Genomic DNA, 12,704 nt, shown 5'->3' on the forward strand with positions numbered 1-12,704 from the left:
CAAGCTCCACGTTGTTCATGCGTTGCGCGTACTGAAGCGTCTTTGATGGCGCGCAACGTAGTTATCATAGATGTGTTAGGGTTAGCATAGTTCTTCGTATAACATGCTTACGTAGTGCAACCCTTGCATGTCTAGCCGCCCTCACGCCTATCTCAGGCGTGGGGGCGGCACCCTGCTTGTTCATCGTTTAGTAGATCTGATCCGTTACGATTGCTCCTTGTTATGCAAGGATTAGTTTAATATCTGCAATAGTTAGGCCTTACAAAGGGGGGGAGGATCCAGTGGCACGTAGGGTGGCGTTCGCAAGTCCTAAACAGGATGTTCCGCGGATCAACTTCATTGTTGGTTCTTTGGCCTTGTTCAGGATCGGCTTATGAGCACCGTGCGTGGCCGCGAGGCCCAACCTGGAGTAGGATGATCCGATTATGCGGTGAAAACCCTAAATCGTCGTAGATCTTATTACCTTTATCTTGATCAAGCAGGATCACCAAGTATTCGTGCACCCCGTACGGATCATGGGTGGATCGGCTCTTTGAGCCGATTCACAGGATAACCTGAGAGCCGATCGAGGCTCGTATTTAATGTTTACGTGTATGCCATGCAGGAACTAAGCGAGGCATCCCCATCACCTTCCTGACCAGGTATAGGTCAGGTGGCACGCCCTTGCACTTCGCATCGCCGCGTGTGACCAGAAGAGCATTGCGGGCCGTCGCTCGGAGGGGTCTCAGCCAGCCGCAGCTCTAGGCTCTTCCCGGCTCTACCGTGTTGACAGGCCGCTGCCCGCCGGTGGGTTTTGGCGATCAACACATTCTGGCACGCCCGGTGGGACTATCATCTACATCAACCACATCGCCATCTACATCTGAGATGGCGGCGGACGGCACGCCAGTCACCTACGAGGAGCTGCCTGACGAGCTCAAGAAGAGATATGACGAGATCAAGGTCACCCTCGAAGCCGACCTCATCGGCTCTTTTCAGGGAACCCGTTCCCATGGCATCAGATGGAAGGGATTCTCACCGCAAGGTGCACTCGATGGGATAGATCTCTCTGCCCCGTCGGAGGAACGCACCAGGGGCCTACGGCAGGAGATCAACTACTTGGTGGCTCACTCGCTACACCGCCACTCTGAAAACTTGGTCAACGTGTTGGAGCGTCTCGCTCTGCGCGTGATCCAGGAGATCATGAGCCACCGGTACTCGCCGTCAGGACCAGCTCTCGGGACGCATCAAGGAGAGTTGCCACTCCAGTCCCGTCCACCGCTGCCATATGCGTTGGCAGCACCAGCTGAAGTGCCGGCTACACCGGCATTCGTCGTCTACAAGATCGGTGGTGACCCTAGTGACTACCAGTTCTTGGCTGAGGCGCCTAAGGAGATCCCTCAAGGATACGCGTGCACGTATGTGCCAGATTGTGGCAACTGGGCACTCTCAAACCAGGCCACAACGTCAGGGACTCCAGCACAAACAGGAGGAACGTCAGCGACAGAGCTTGAGAAGCAGACGTGGCTAACTAAGTACGCCACCCCGACGAAACTCCAGAGCCCAGCTCCTGCAGTTGGCTCAGAGCTGGAAAAGCAAACATGGCTGGCTAAATACGCCACCCCGGCGAATCTTCAGAGTGCATCTCCTGCAGCCAGTACGGCGGATCAGATCAGTACCATACTGAGAAACCAGTTCGGCATTATGCCGAAAAGGAGGGCAATCGGCTATTCTAAGCCGTACCCCGACGAGTACGAGATGATCCCGCTGCCACCTAAATATCGGCTCCCTGACTTCTCCAAATTCAGTGGATCAGATGGCTCCAGCTCCATCGAGCACATCGGCCGATATTTGGCGCAACTAGGACCGGCTTCAGTGTCGGATCAGCTACGTGTGAGGCTCTTTTCACAGTCCCTCACAGGATCGGCTTTTGGATGGTATACCTCTTTGCCAAAGAACTCCATCCGATCTTGGAAGCAATTGGAAGAACAGTTCCATATGCAATATCATTCAGAAGCTTCCGAGTCTAGCATTGCCGATCTAGCACAACTACGTCAGAAGCGCGGAGAAACGGTGACAGAGTACATCCAGCGCTTCAGGAATCTTAGGAACCGATGTTATTCGGTTCGTATAACTGAAAAGGAAGCGATCGAGTTGGCGTAGCTGGCCTTGCAACACAGCTCAAGGACATGGCCTCCCAAGCAGATTATCCTCGTTGGCGCACATGGTTCAGAAACTATCGGCATATGAACAGCGCCACGGCACTGTACCAAGACAAGTTCAAGCGTGCGTAGTCATGGTCGATACAGAGGAAGGTGAAGTGCCTGCGGGAGACCAAGAAGTAGCAAGGCTGAATGGACTCGGGGAGGAACCCCTGTGTCCTGCAAATGGGTAAAGCCACCAGGGCCGCCCAGGGGATTTGATTTTGACGTGACCAAGACTGAACAAATCTTCGACCTCCTGCTCAAGGAGAAACAGTTGACGATTCCTGAAGGTCTCAAGTTCCCTACGGCGCAAGAGCTAAACGGAAAGCCATACTGCAAGTTCCACAACTCGCTTTCCCATGCCACCAACGACTGCAGGGTGTGGTGTCAGCACATCCAAGCGGCGATAGAGAAGGGTCGTTTAATTTTCAACCAGTACGCCATGAAGGTAGACACCCAGCCCTTCCCCGCCGTTAACATGGTAGAAGTCATCTACCCTGAGAGTTGCCAGCCAGGTCCCACGTTCAGCATCAACATGGTAGGACCTGGGAACCACTCTGGCAAAGATGGAGATGAGGGCAGCTGCTCTCATAGCAAGGATGCAGAGGAGGCCGCTCCACGCGATCGGCTCCATCATAATGGCAAGCGCTACGTTACAGAGGGAGAAGTGAAGAACATAAGATATCAACGACCTCTCTCTGATCACCTCCTCAACAAATATGTGAGACAAAGATGACCAACGCCGACGGTCCAACTATGATGATGAAGGAGATCGTCTGGCTAGAGAAGCCAGAAGACATCGTCGGCAGGATCGCTATGAGGAGGAGCACGAGCGCCGTGCCACGGACACATCAAGGGAGCAAGATGACAACGCCAGACACTGGGACTGCCCTTTCTTCGTACATCGCTGGGATTCAGGAATGAGCCGATTGCCCACAATCGGCAATTGCCCAGAATGCAACAAGAAGAAGAAGGAGGCAGCCAACGTGTCTGTGTTTGAGCGCTTAGGGCCTCTCCCACCACCAAGCAAACGTGCTGAGTCACTTCGTTGGGCAGATCTTGAGGATTCCGAAGACGAAGGACTAGAAGAAGAAGAAGACAGGTGCCACCGTCCGAGGTGGTGCCCTGACGGACTCAGCCGTTCACAAAAACGCAGGGTTCAGCGGTTGCGCGGCCTGGAGGAAGCCGAAAGGTTATACCTGCATACGCTAAGGAAGGCACGGCCTGATCTGGCCGCAAAGGTTCAGCGAGCCCTGGATGAAGAGGGTCGTCCACGAAGAATGGAGTGGCATCCCAAGCAAAAGAAAGCCGATGATGAAACATCGGCTGGCACAAACATGGTGCTTGTCTTGCCGACGGAGCTTAGTGTTCCACGATTATACGATGCACTTAAGGTGGACGACAGCAGGCGCGTCAAGTCAGAGGTTGGGTTGGTTTTATCCAGCCTAACCGAGTAGCAAGATTAAACCAATGAGCAAACCGTGCGAGGCTGATCCTTGTGATCGGCCCCAAAAAGTTTATGGAGGGACATTACAAAACCTTCATCGAACAAGCAGTGTGGAGGCCGATTCCAGCAATCGGCCAAAATTATCTTCTGCACATATTCTGTTTATGGTCAGCAACGATCTATTGGGCAGCGGCCACGTCGGCAGATGAAAGTCAGCAAGTGCAGCGCCCTGACTAACCATGAAAGCCGATATCTGCAGTCATTTGACAGATTCGGCTCGGGGGGCATATAGTCAGATGAACATATGCAGATAAACATGTGCAGACATGCGTGCAGTGGAACATTGGGGGCCGGTTAAGGAAAAATCGGCCAAATAAAAAGAAAAATTTCAGAAGCAAAGCCGATGCGCAGCCATCGACTTTAGTACAGTTACGCAAGATCACGACCTACTGACTATGTACTCAAGGTTTGCATCAACGTCGACGTTCAGTAGAAGAAAGATGGTCAGCGACCTGTGCATCCTTGCCGGTGTTCTTGCCTTAATTAAGGCTCGGGGGGCAGCTCACCCTGAAGGTTCTCTGCTCTGGAGAGCCGATTTTGCTGAAATCGGCTGGTTCCGCATCATGACTTGGAAACCGATGGCGACACATTTGGTCAGTCCACTGATATGCTCGCCTTGATAAAGGCTCGGGGGGCAACTGATGGCGCAGAGTTTGCCGTTCTTAAGAAGCCGATTGAGATTTCATCAGGCTGAAAACCCAGTGGTATCGACTTCAGGATCAAGTCGTTTTCGGCAGCAATTCTGGGGCTCTCGTGAGAACGACGATTTGCATAGTTGTCCGCCAGAGCTCAAAGGGGTGGGGCATTGAGATACTGGTGCGTTGTTATCGGCTCGTTGGGCATTGGCTAAGTGACGATCGGCAGGGTCAGCGGAAGAGGGAATCGGCTCGATTAAACTCCGAAGAAATCGGCAAACTCAAATTGGGGAAAAGTTCTTCATTGATAAACCAGATTTCTTACATAGAAGAGCTGATTGCTCTCAAAAGGGAGTACTAAGGGGATACATTGCCCCGTCTACTGTTGCTGATCCTATTCTAGAGGACCTATTCTACGGGCCGTCACTGCCCTCGTCGTCGCCATCGTCAGCGCTGTCGGCGCTGCTCCCGGCGAGCTCGTCGTCGCTGCTGTAGCGGCCGCCGGCAGGACCTTCGTTGTCCTCGTCCTCCACGTCGTCGTCGTCGTCGTCGCTATCATAATCACTGAGATTCCCTGGCCAGGGGCAATGGCGCTTGGCCGGCGGCTCGTCGGAGAGGCTGTCGTCGTCGTCCTCCTCTTCCTCTTCCTCTTCCTTCACCTCGGAGGAGGTAAAGTCATCCCAGGAGAAGCGATCGTCATCACTCTCCTCTTCCGATTCCCCGTTGGCGAGGAAGCGGAGGTCGCTCTCCCCGTCCGTCGAGGATTGGTCGTCCTCGGACCAGATGGAGAAGTCATGGTCTGACTCCTCCCCGGCCTCAATGGCGCGTCGGATGTTGGCCGCATGGACTTCTTGTGGGCTCAGTGCTGGCATCGGCTCGGGAGAAGAGGACTCGAAGGAAAGTCCCGACGAGGCAGAGGAAGAAGAGGACATGGTGCGCAGAAGGTTTTTTTTTTGGAGTGCCGATGGCTGGAACAGAGGAAGGGGATAAAGATGACTATTCAGTCGGCACGGTTAAATAATAAGAAACCTGGTGGGAATTACTGCCATCACAGTTTCCGAAGGGGTAATGTCAGAGCTGTCAAATTTTGCAGAGAAGCTGAAAGGACAGGGCATAATGATGACGGAGGCTGCAAATGGCTCTGTTCTGACACGACATGACCCTTTGAGAGGAAAATATAATGATTTTGGAAAAATTATTTCCAAAACCAGGGGGGCATGTGTTATCACCAGATTTTGGACAAATCCAGAGGTGGGCCGTAAGAGAGATGGGCTTAGAGGACTACACGTGGAAGATCTCTGAAGCGGCCTTGCACGGAGAATTTGGGCTAGTTTGCCCGTGTATCTTTAATTGTAGTAGGTTATATCTTAGATCAAGATTTAGAGTTTGTATCGCACACGGTGGGATATTCCCACGTTAGAAAGTCCACTGGACTATAAATATGTATCTAGGGTTTATGGAATAAACAACAACACAACGTTCACCCCAAAACAAACCAATCTCGGCGCATCGCCAACTCCTTCGACTCGAGGGTTTCAATCAGGTAAGCGACATGCTGCCTAGATCGCATCTTGCGATCTAGGCAGCACAAGCTCCACGTTGTTCATGCGTTGCGCGTACTGAAGCGTCTTTGATGGCGCGCAACGTAGTTATCATAGATGTGTTAGGGTTAGCATAGTTCTTCGTATAACATGCTTACGTAGTGCAACCCTTGCATGTCTAGCCGCCCTCACGCCTATCTCAGGCGTGGGGGCGGCACCCTGCTTGTTCATCGTTTAGTAGATCTGATCCGTTACGATTGCTCCTTGTTATGCAAGGATTAGTTTAATATCTGCAATAGTTAGGCCTTACAAAGGGGGGGAGGATCCAGTGGCACGTAGGGTGGCGTTCGCAAGTCCTAAACAGGATGTTCCGCGGATCAACTTCATTGTTGGTTCTTTGGCCTTGTTCAGGATCGGCTTATGAGCACCGTGCGTGGCCGCGAGGCCCAACCTGGAGTAGGATGATCCGATTATGCGGTGAAAACCCTAAATCGTCGTAGATCTTATTACCTTTATCTTGATCAAGCAGGATCACCAAGTATTCGTGCACCCCGTACGGATCATGGGTGGATCGGCTCTTTGAGCCGATTCACAGGATAACCTGAGAGCCGATCGAGGCTCGTATTTAATGTTTACGTGTATGCCATGCAGGAACTAAGCGAGGCATCCCCATCACCTTCCTGACCAGGTATAGGTCAGGTGGCACGCCCTTGCACTTCGCATCGCCGCGTGTGACCAGAAGAGCATTGCGGGCCGTCGCTCGGAGGGGTCTCAGCCAGCCGCAGCTCTAGGCTCTTCCCGGCTCTACTGTGTTGACAGGCCGCTGCCCGCCGGTGGGTTTTGGCGATCAACAATTTCACAGAATACTTATTCACTATTATGAATGGCATAGTGAAGTGCTTATTTATATCTCTTTATGATTGCAATGTGTTTTGTATCACAATTTATCTATGTGCTACTCTAGTGATGTTATTAAAGTAGTTTTATTCCTCCTGCACGGTGTAATGGTGACAGTGTGTGCATCCGTGTTAGTACTTGGCGTATGCTATGATTATGATCTCTTGTAGATTATGAAGTTAACTATTGCTATGATAGTATTGATGTGATCTATTCCTCCTACATAGTGTGAAGGTGACAGTGTGAATGCTATGTTAGTACTTGGTTTAGTCGTGTTGATCTTTCATGCACTCTAAGGTTATTTAAATATGAACATTGAATTGTGGAGCTTGTTAACTCCGGCATTGAGGGTTCGTGTAATCCTACGCAATGGTGTTCATCATCCAACAAGAGTGTAGAGTATGCATTTATTTATTCTGTTATGTGATCAATGTTGAGAGTGTCCACTAGTGAAAGTCTAATCCCTAGGCCTTGTTCCTAAATACTGCTATCGCTGCTTGTTTACTGTTTTACTGCGTTACTACTGCTGTGTTACTACTGCTTGTTTACTGTCCTGGGCAAAGCACTTTTCTGGTGCCGTTGCTACTGCTTATATATATTTATACCACCTGTATTTCACTATCTCTTCGCCGAACTAGTGCACCTTTTAGGTGTGTTGGGGACACAAGAGACTTCTTGCTTTGTGGTTGCAGGGTTGCATGAGAGGGATATCTTTGACCTCTTCCTCCCTGAGTTCGATAAACCTTGGGTGATCCACTTAAGGGAAAACTTGCTGCTGTTCTACAAACCTCTGCTCTTGGAGGCCCAACACTGTCTACAGGAAAAGGAGGGGGGCGTAGACATCAGTAACGCATCTTGATATGCTTCAGCCTCTTGTGTGACCTTGGTTCTTGTGCATTGGCGATGGCACCCATGTTATCACAGCAAATGATTAATGGGTCCAATGCACTAGGAACCACACCGAGCTCTACAATGAACCTCTTCATCCATACCGCTTCCGATGAAGCCTCTGAAGCCGCTATGTACTCTGATTCTGTTGAAGACTTCGCCACCGTGCACTGCTTCGAGCTTGCCCAGCTTACTGCAGCACCATTCAATATAAACGAACTCTTGGTCACCTCCATAACAAAGAAACATATCCTTAGTTCTTTTCAAGTACTTCAGGATATTCATGACCGCTGTCCAGTGTTCCATTCCTGGATCACTTTGATATCTGCTAGTCAAACTAACAGCATGTGCTATATCCGGTCTAGTACATAGCATGGCATACATGATAGATCCTACTGCCGAGACATAGGGGATATTACTCATCCTTTCTCTTTCTTCTGCCGTAGCCGGTCCTTGAGTCTTACTCAAGACCTTGCCTGGTAACATAGGTAAGAATCCTTTCTTACTTTCGTCCATTCTAAACTTCTTTAGAATCTTGTCCAGGTATGTACTCTGTGATAGCCCTATTAGGCGTCTTGATCTATCTCTATAAATCTTGATGCCTAATATATACGATGCTTCACCAAGGTCTTTCATTGAAAAACTATTATTCAAATAACCTTTAACACTGCTTAATAGTTCTATATCATTTCCGATCAATAATATGTCATCTACATATAATATCAGAAATGCTACAGAGCTCCCACTCACTTTCTTGTAAATACAGGCCTCTCCATGACACTGTATAAACCCGAAGTCTTTGATCACCTTATCAAAACGTCGGTTCCAACTTCTCGATGCTTGCTTCAGTCCATAGATTGAACGCTGAAGTTTGCATACTTTTTCAGCATTTTTAGGATCGACAAAACCTTTGGGTTGTACCATATACAACTCTTCCTCAATGTCTCCATTAAGGAACACCGTTTTGACATCCATCTGCCAAATCTCATAATCGAAAAATGCAGCTATTGCTAACAAAATCCTCACAGATTTTAGCTTCGCTAAAGGTGAGAAAGTCTCATCGTAGTCAACTCCTTGAATTTATCGAAAACCCTTTGCGACAAGTCGAGCTTTATAGACAGTAATATTACCATCAGCATCTGTTTTTCTCTTGAAGATCCATTTATTCTCGACAGCCTTTTGTCTATCAGGTAAGTCTACCAAAGTCCATACCTTGTTATCATACATGGATCCCATTTCGGATTTCATGGCTTCTTGCCATTTGTTGGAATCTGGGCTCATCATCGCTTCTTTATACGTTGCAGGGTCCTCATCATTGTTATCAACAATCATGACATTTAGACAAGGATCATACCAATCAGGAGTGGTACGCTCTCTTGTCGATCTGCGAGGTTCAGTAGTTTCCTCGTTCGAAGTTTCATGATCATTATCATTAGCTTCCTCTGTTGCCGGTGTAGGCGGTACAGGTATAACTTCCGGTACTGTGCTACTCTGATCAACGAGTATGGATTCATCAATCTCATCGAGTTCTACTTTTCTTCCAGTCACTTCTTTAGTGAGAAATTCTTTCTCAAGAAAGGTTCCGTTCTTAGCAACAAATATTTTGCCTTCGGATTTGTGATAGAAAGTATACCCTATAGTTTCCATAGGGTATCCTATGAAGACGCATTTCTCCGCTTTGGGTTCTAGCTTGTCCGGTTGTAACTTCTTTACATAGGCTTCGCAACCCCAAACTTTCAGGAACGACAGCTTAGGTTTCTTATTAAACCATAATTCATACGGTGTCGTTTCTACGGATTTTGATGGTGCTCTATTTAAAGTGAATGCGGCTGTCTCTAATGCATAACTCCAAAATGTTAACGGCAAATCAGTAAGAGACATCATAGAACGAACCATATCTAAAAGAGTTCGATTACGACGTTCGGTCACACCATTACGTTGAGGTGTTCCCGGCGGTGTCAATTGTGAAAGTATTCCGCATTTCTTTAAATGCATGCCAAACTCATAACTCAGATATTCACCTCCACGATCAGATCGTAGAAATTTGATCTTCTTGTTACGTTGATTTTCTACTTCACTTTGGAATTCCTTAAACTTCTCGAAAGTTTCGGATTTATGTTTCATGAAATAGATATACCCATATCTACTCAGATCATCTGTGAAGGTTAGAACATAACGATAACCACCGCGCGATGCTACGCTCATTGGTCCACACACATCGGTATGTATGATTTCCAATAAGTCAGTAGCTCGCTCCATCGTACCAGAAAATGGAGTCTTAGTCATTTTTCCCATCAGACATGCTTCGCATCTATCAAGTGACTCAAAGTCAAGTGATTCAAGTAATCCATCAGTATGGAGTTTCTTCATGCGTTTCACTCCAATATGACCAAGACGACAGTGCCACATATAAGTAGAATTATCATTCAATTTAATTCGCTTAGCATCAATGTTATGTATATGCGTATCATTACTATCGAGATCTAACAGAAATAAGCCATTCTTTTGTGGTGCTCGACCATAAAAGATATTATTCATAAAAATAGAACAACCATTATTCTCAGACTTAAATGAATAACCGTCTTGCATTAAACAAGATCCAGATATAATGTTCATGCTCAACGCGGGTACAAAATAACAATTATTTAGGCTTAAAACTAATCCCGAAGGTAGATGTAGAGGAAATGTCTTGACAAATGATCACATCGACTTTGGATCCATTTCCAACGCGCATCGTCACTTCATCTTTCGGTAGTCTTCGTTTATTCTTTAGTCCCTGTTTCGAGTTACAGATATGAGCAACCGAACCAGTATCAAATACCCAGGTACTAGAACGAGAACCAGTGAGATAAACATCTATAACATGTATATCAGATATACCTTCTTTCTTCTTCTTGACAAGGCCGCTCTTCAGATCAGCCAGATACTTGGAGCAATTGCGCTTCCAGTGTCCCTTCTCCTTGCAGTAATAGCACTCAGCATCATGCTTAGGGCCGTTCTTAGGTTTCATAGGAGGCGTGGCAGCTTTCTTGCCACCCTTCTTGAATTTTCCCTTAGACTTGCCCTGTTTCTTGAAACTGGTGGTCTTGTTGACCATCAACACTTGGTGCTCTTTCTTGATCTCAATCTCAGCAGCTTTTAGCATGCCAAAGAGTTCAGGTAACTCCTTGTTCATGTTCTGCATATTGTAGTTCATCACAAAGTTCTTGTAACTTGGTGGCAGTGATTGAAGGACACGATTAATCCCCAGTCTGTTAGGAATCACTATTCCCAAGTCACTGAGTTTCTTCGCATGCCCGGTCATGGCGAGCATGTGCTCACTAACGGAGCTGCCTTCTTCCATCATGCAGCTGAAGAATTGTTTCGATGCTTCATAGCATTCCACGGCCGCATGAGTCTCAAAAATAGCTTTCAGCTCTTTCATCAACTCATGAGGATCGTGGTGCTCAAAACGTTTTTGAAGATCGGATTCCAGACTGCATAGGATGGCACACTGAACTTGAGAGTACCGTATTTTCCGAGTCTCGTAAACAACTTTTACTTCATCGGTTTCAGTTTCTGCAGGAGGGTCACCTAGCGGTGCATCCAGCACATATTGCAGATTTCCGCCAGAGAGGAAGATCCTCACATGACGGAACCAGTCGGTGAAGTTGCTACCGTTGCTCTTAAGTTTTTTTTTTCTCTAGGAACTGGTTAAAATTGATTGGGGACGTACGCCATCTCTACAACATATATTTGCAAAAGTTTAGACTAAGTTTATGACAAATTGAGTTCAAATTTTAATTCAACATAATTAAAAATCTAGGTGAACTCCCACTCAAAACAATATCCCTCGCATTGTCTTAGTGATCACACGAACCAAATCCACCGCACCTATGTCCGATCATCACGAGACAAGGTGTGATTTCAATGGCGAACACTCAAAGTGTTCATCATATCAACCATATGATTCATGCTCTACCTTTCGGTATCACGTGTTCCGAGACCATATTTGTACATGCTAGGCTCGTCAAGGCCACCTTAGTATCCGCATGTGCAAAACTGTCTTGCACCCGTTGTATGCACTTGTTGATTCTATCACACCCGATCATCACGAGATGCTTCGAAACGACAAGTCTTGGCAACGGTGCTACTAAGGATGAACACTTCATTATCTTGAGATTTTAGTGAGGGATCATCTTATAATGCTACCGTCGCGATCTAAGCAAAATAAGATGCATAAAAGGATTAACATCACATGCAGTTCATATGTGATATGATATGGCCCTTTTGCGAACATGAACCACAACGTTGATACTAATGTTTTCAATAGAAGAGTAAATTGAATCTTCACTATAGTAGGAGAGACAGACACCCGCAAAGCCTCTTATGCAATACAAGTTGCATGTCGAACAAGGAACAAGTCTCATGAACGCGGTCATGTAAAGTTAGTCCGAGCCGCTTCATCCCACTATGCCACGAAGATGCAAAGTACTCAAACTAAAGATAACAAGAGCATCAACGCCCACAAACCATTGTGTTCTACTCGTGCAACCATCTATGCATAGACACGGCTCTGATACCACTGTAGGATAACGTTGCATAGAAAACAAAAATTTTCCTACCGCGAACACGCAATCCAAGCCAAGATGCAATCTAGAAGACGGTAGCAACGAGGGGGTTTCGAGTCTCACCCTTGAAGAGATTCCAAATCCTACAAGAGGAGGCTCTTGTTGCTGCGGTAGACGTTCACTTGCCGCTTGCAAAAGCGCGTAGAAGATCTTGATCACGATCGGTTCCGGCGCCACGAACGGGCAGCACCTCCGTACTCGGTCACACGTTCGGTTGTTGATGAAGACGACGTCCACCTCCCCGTTCCAGCGGGCAGCGGAAGTAGTAGCTCCTCTTGAATCCGACAGCACGACGGCGTGGTGTCGGTGACGGTGGAGAACTCCGGCGGAGCTTCGCTAAAGCTACGCGGGAGATATGGAGGAGAGGGGGGCGGCTAGGGTTTGGGAGGGGGTGGCCGGCCTCAAGGGGGTTGATGCGTGTGGTTGACACGTCCGTTGGGAAC

The sequence above is a fragment of the Lolium perenne genome, chromosome 3 (assembly GCF_019359855.2).
Source record: "Lolium perenne isolate Kyuss_39 chromosome 3, Kyuss_2.0, whole genome shotgun sequence".
Taxonomy (NCBI): Eukaryota; Viridiplantae; Streptophyta; class Magnoliopsida; order Poales; family Poaceae; genus Lolium; species Lolium perenne.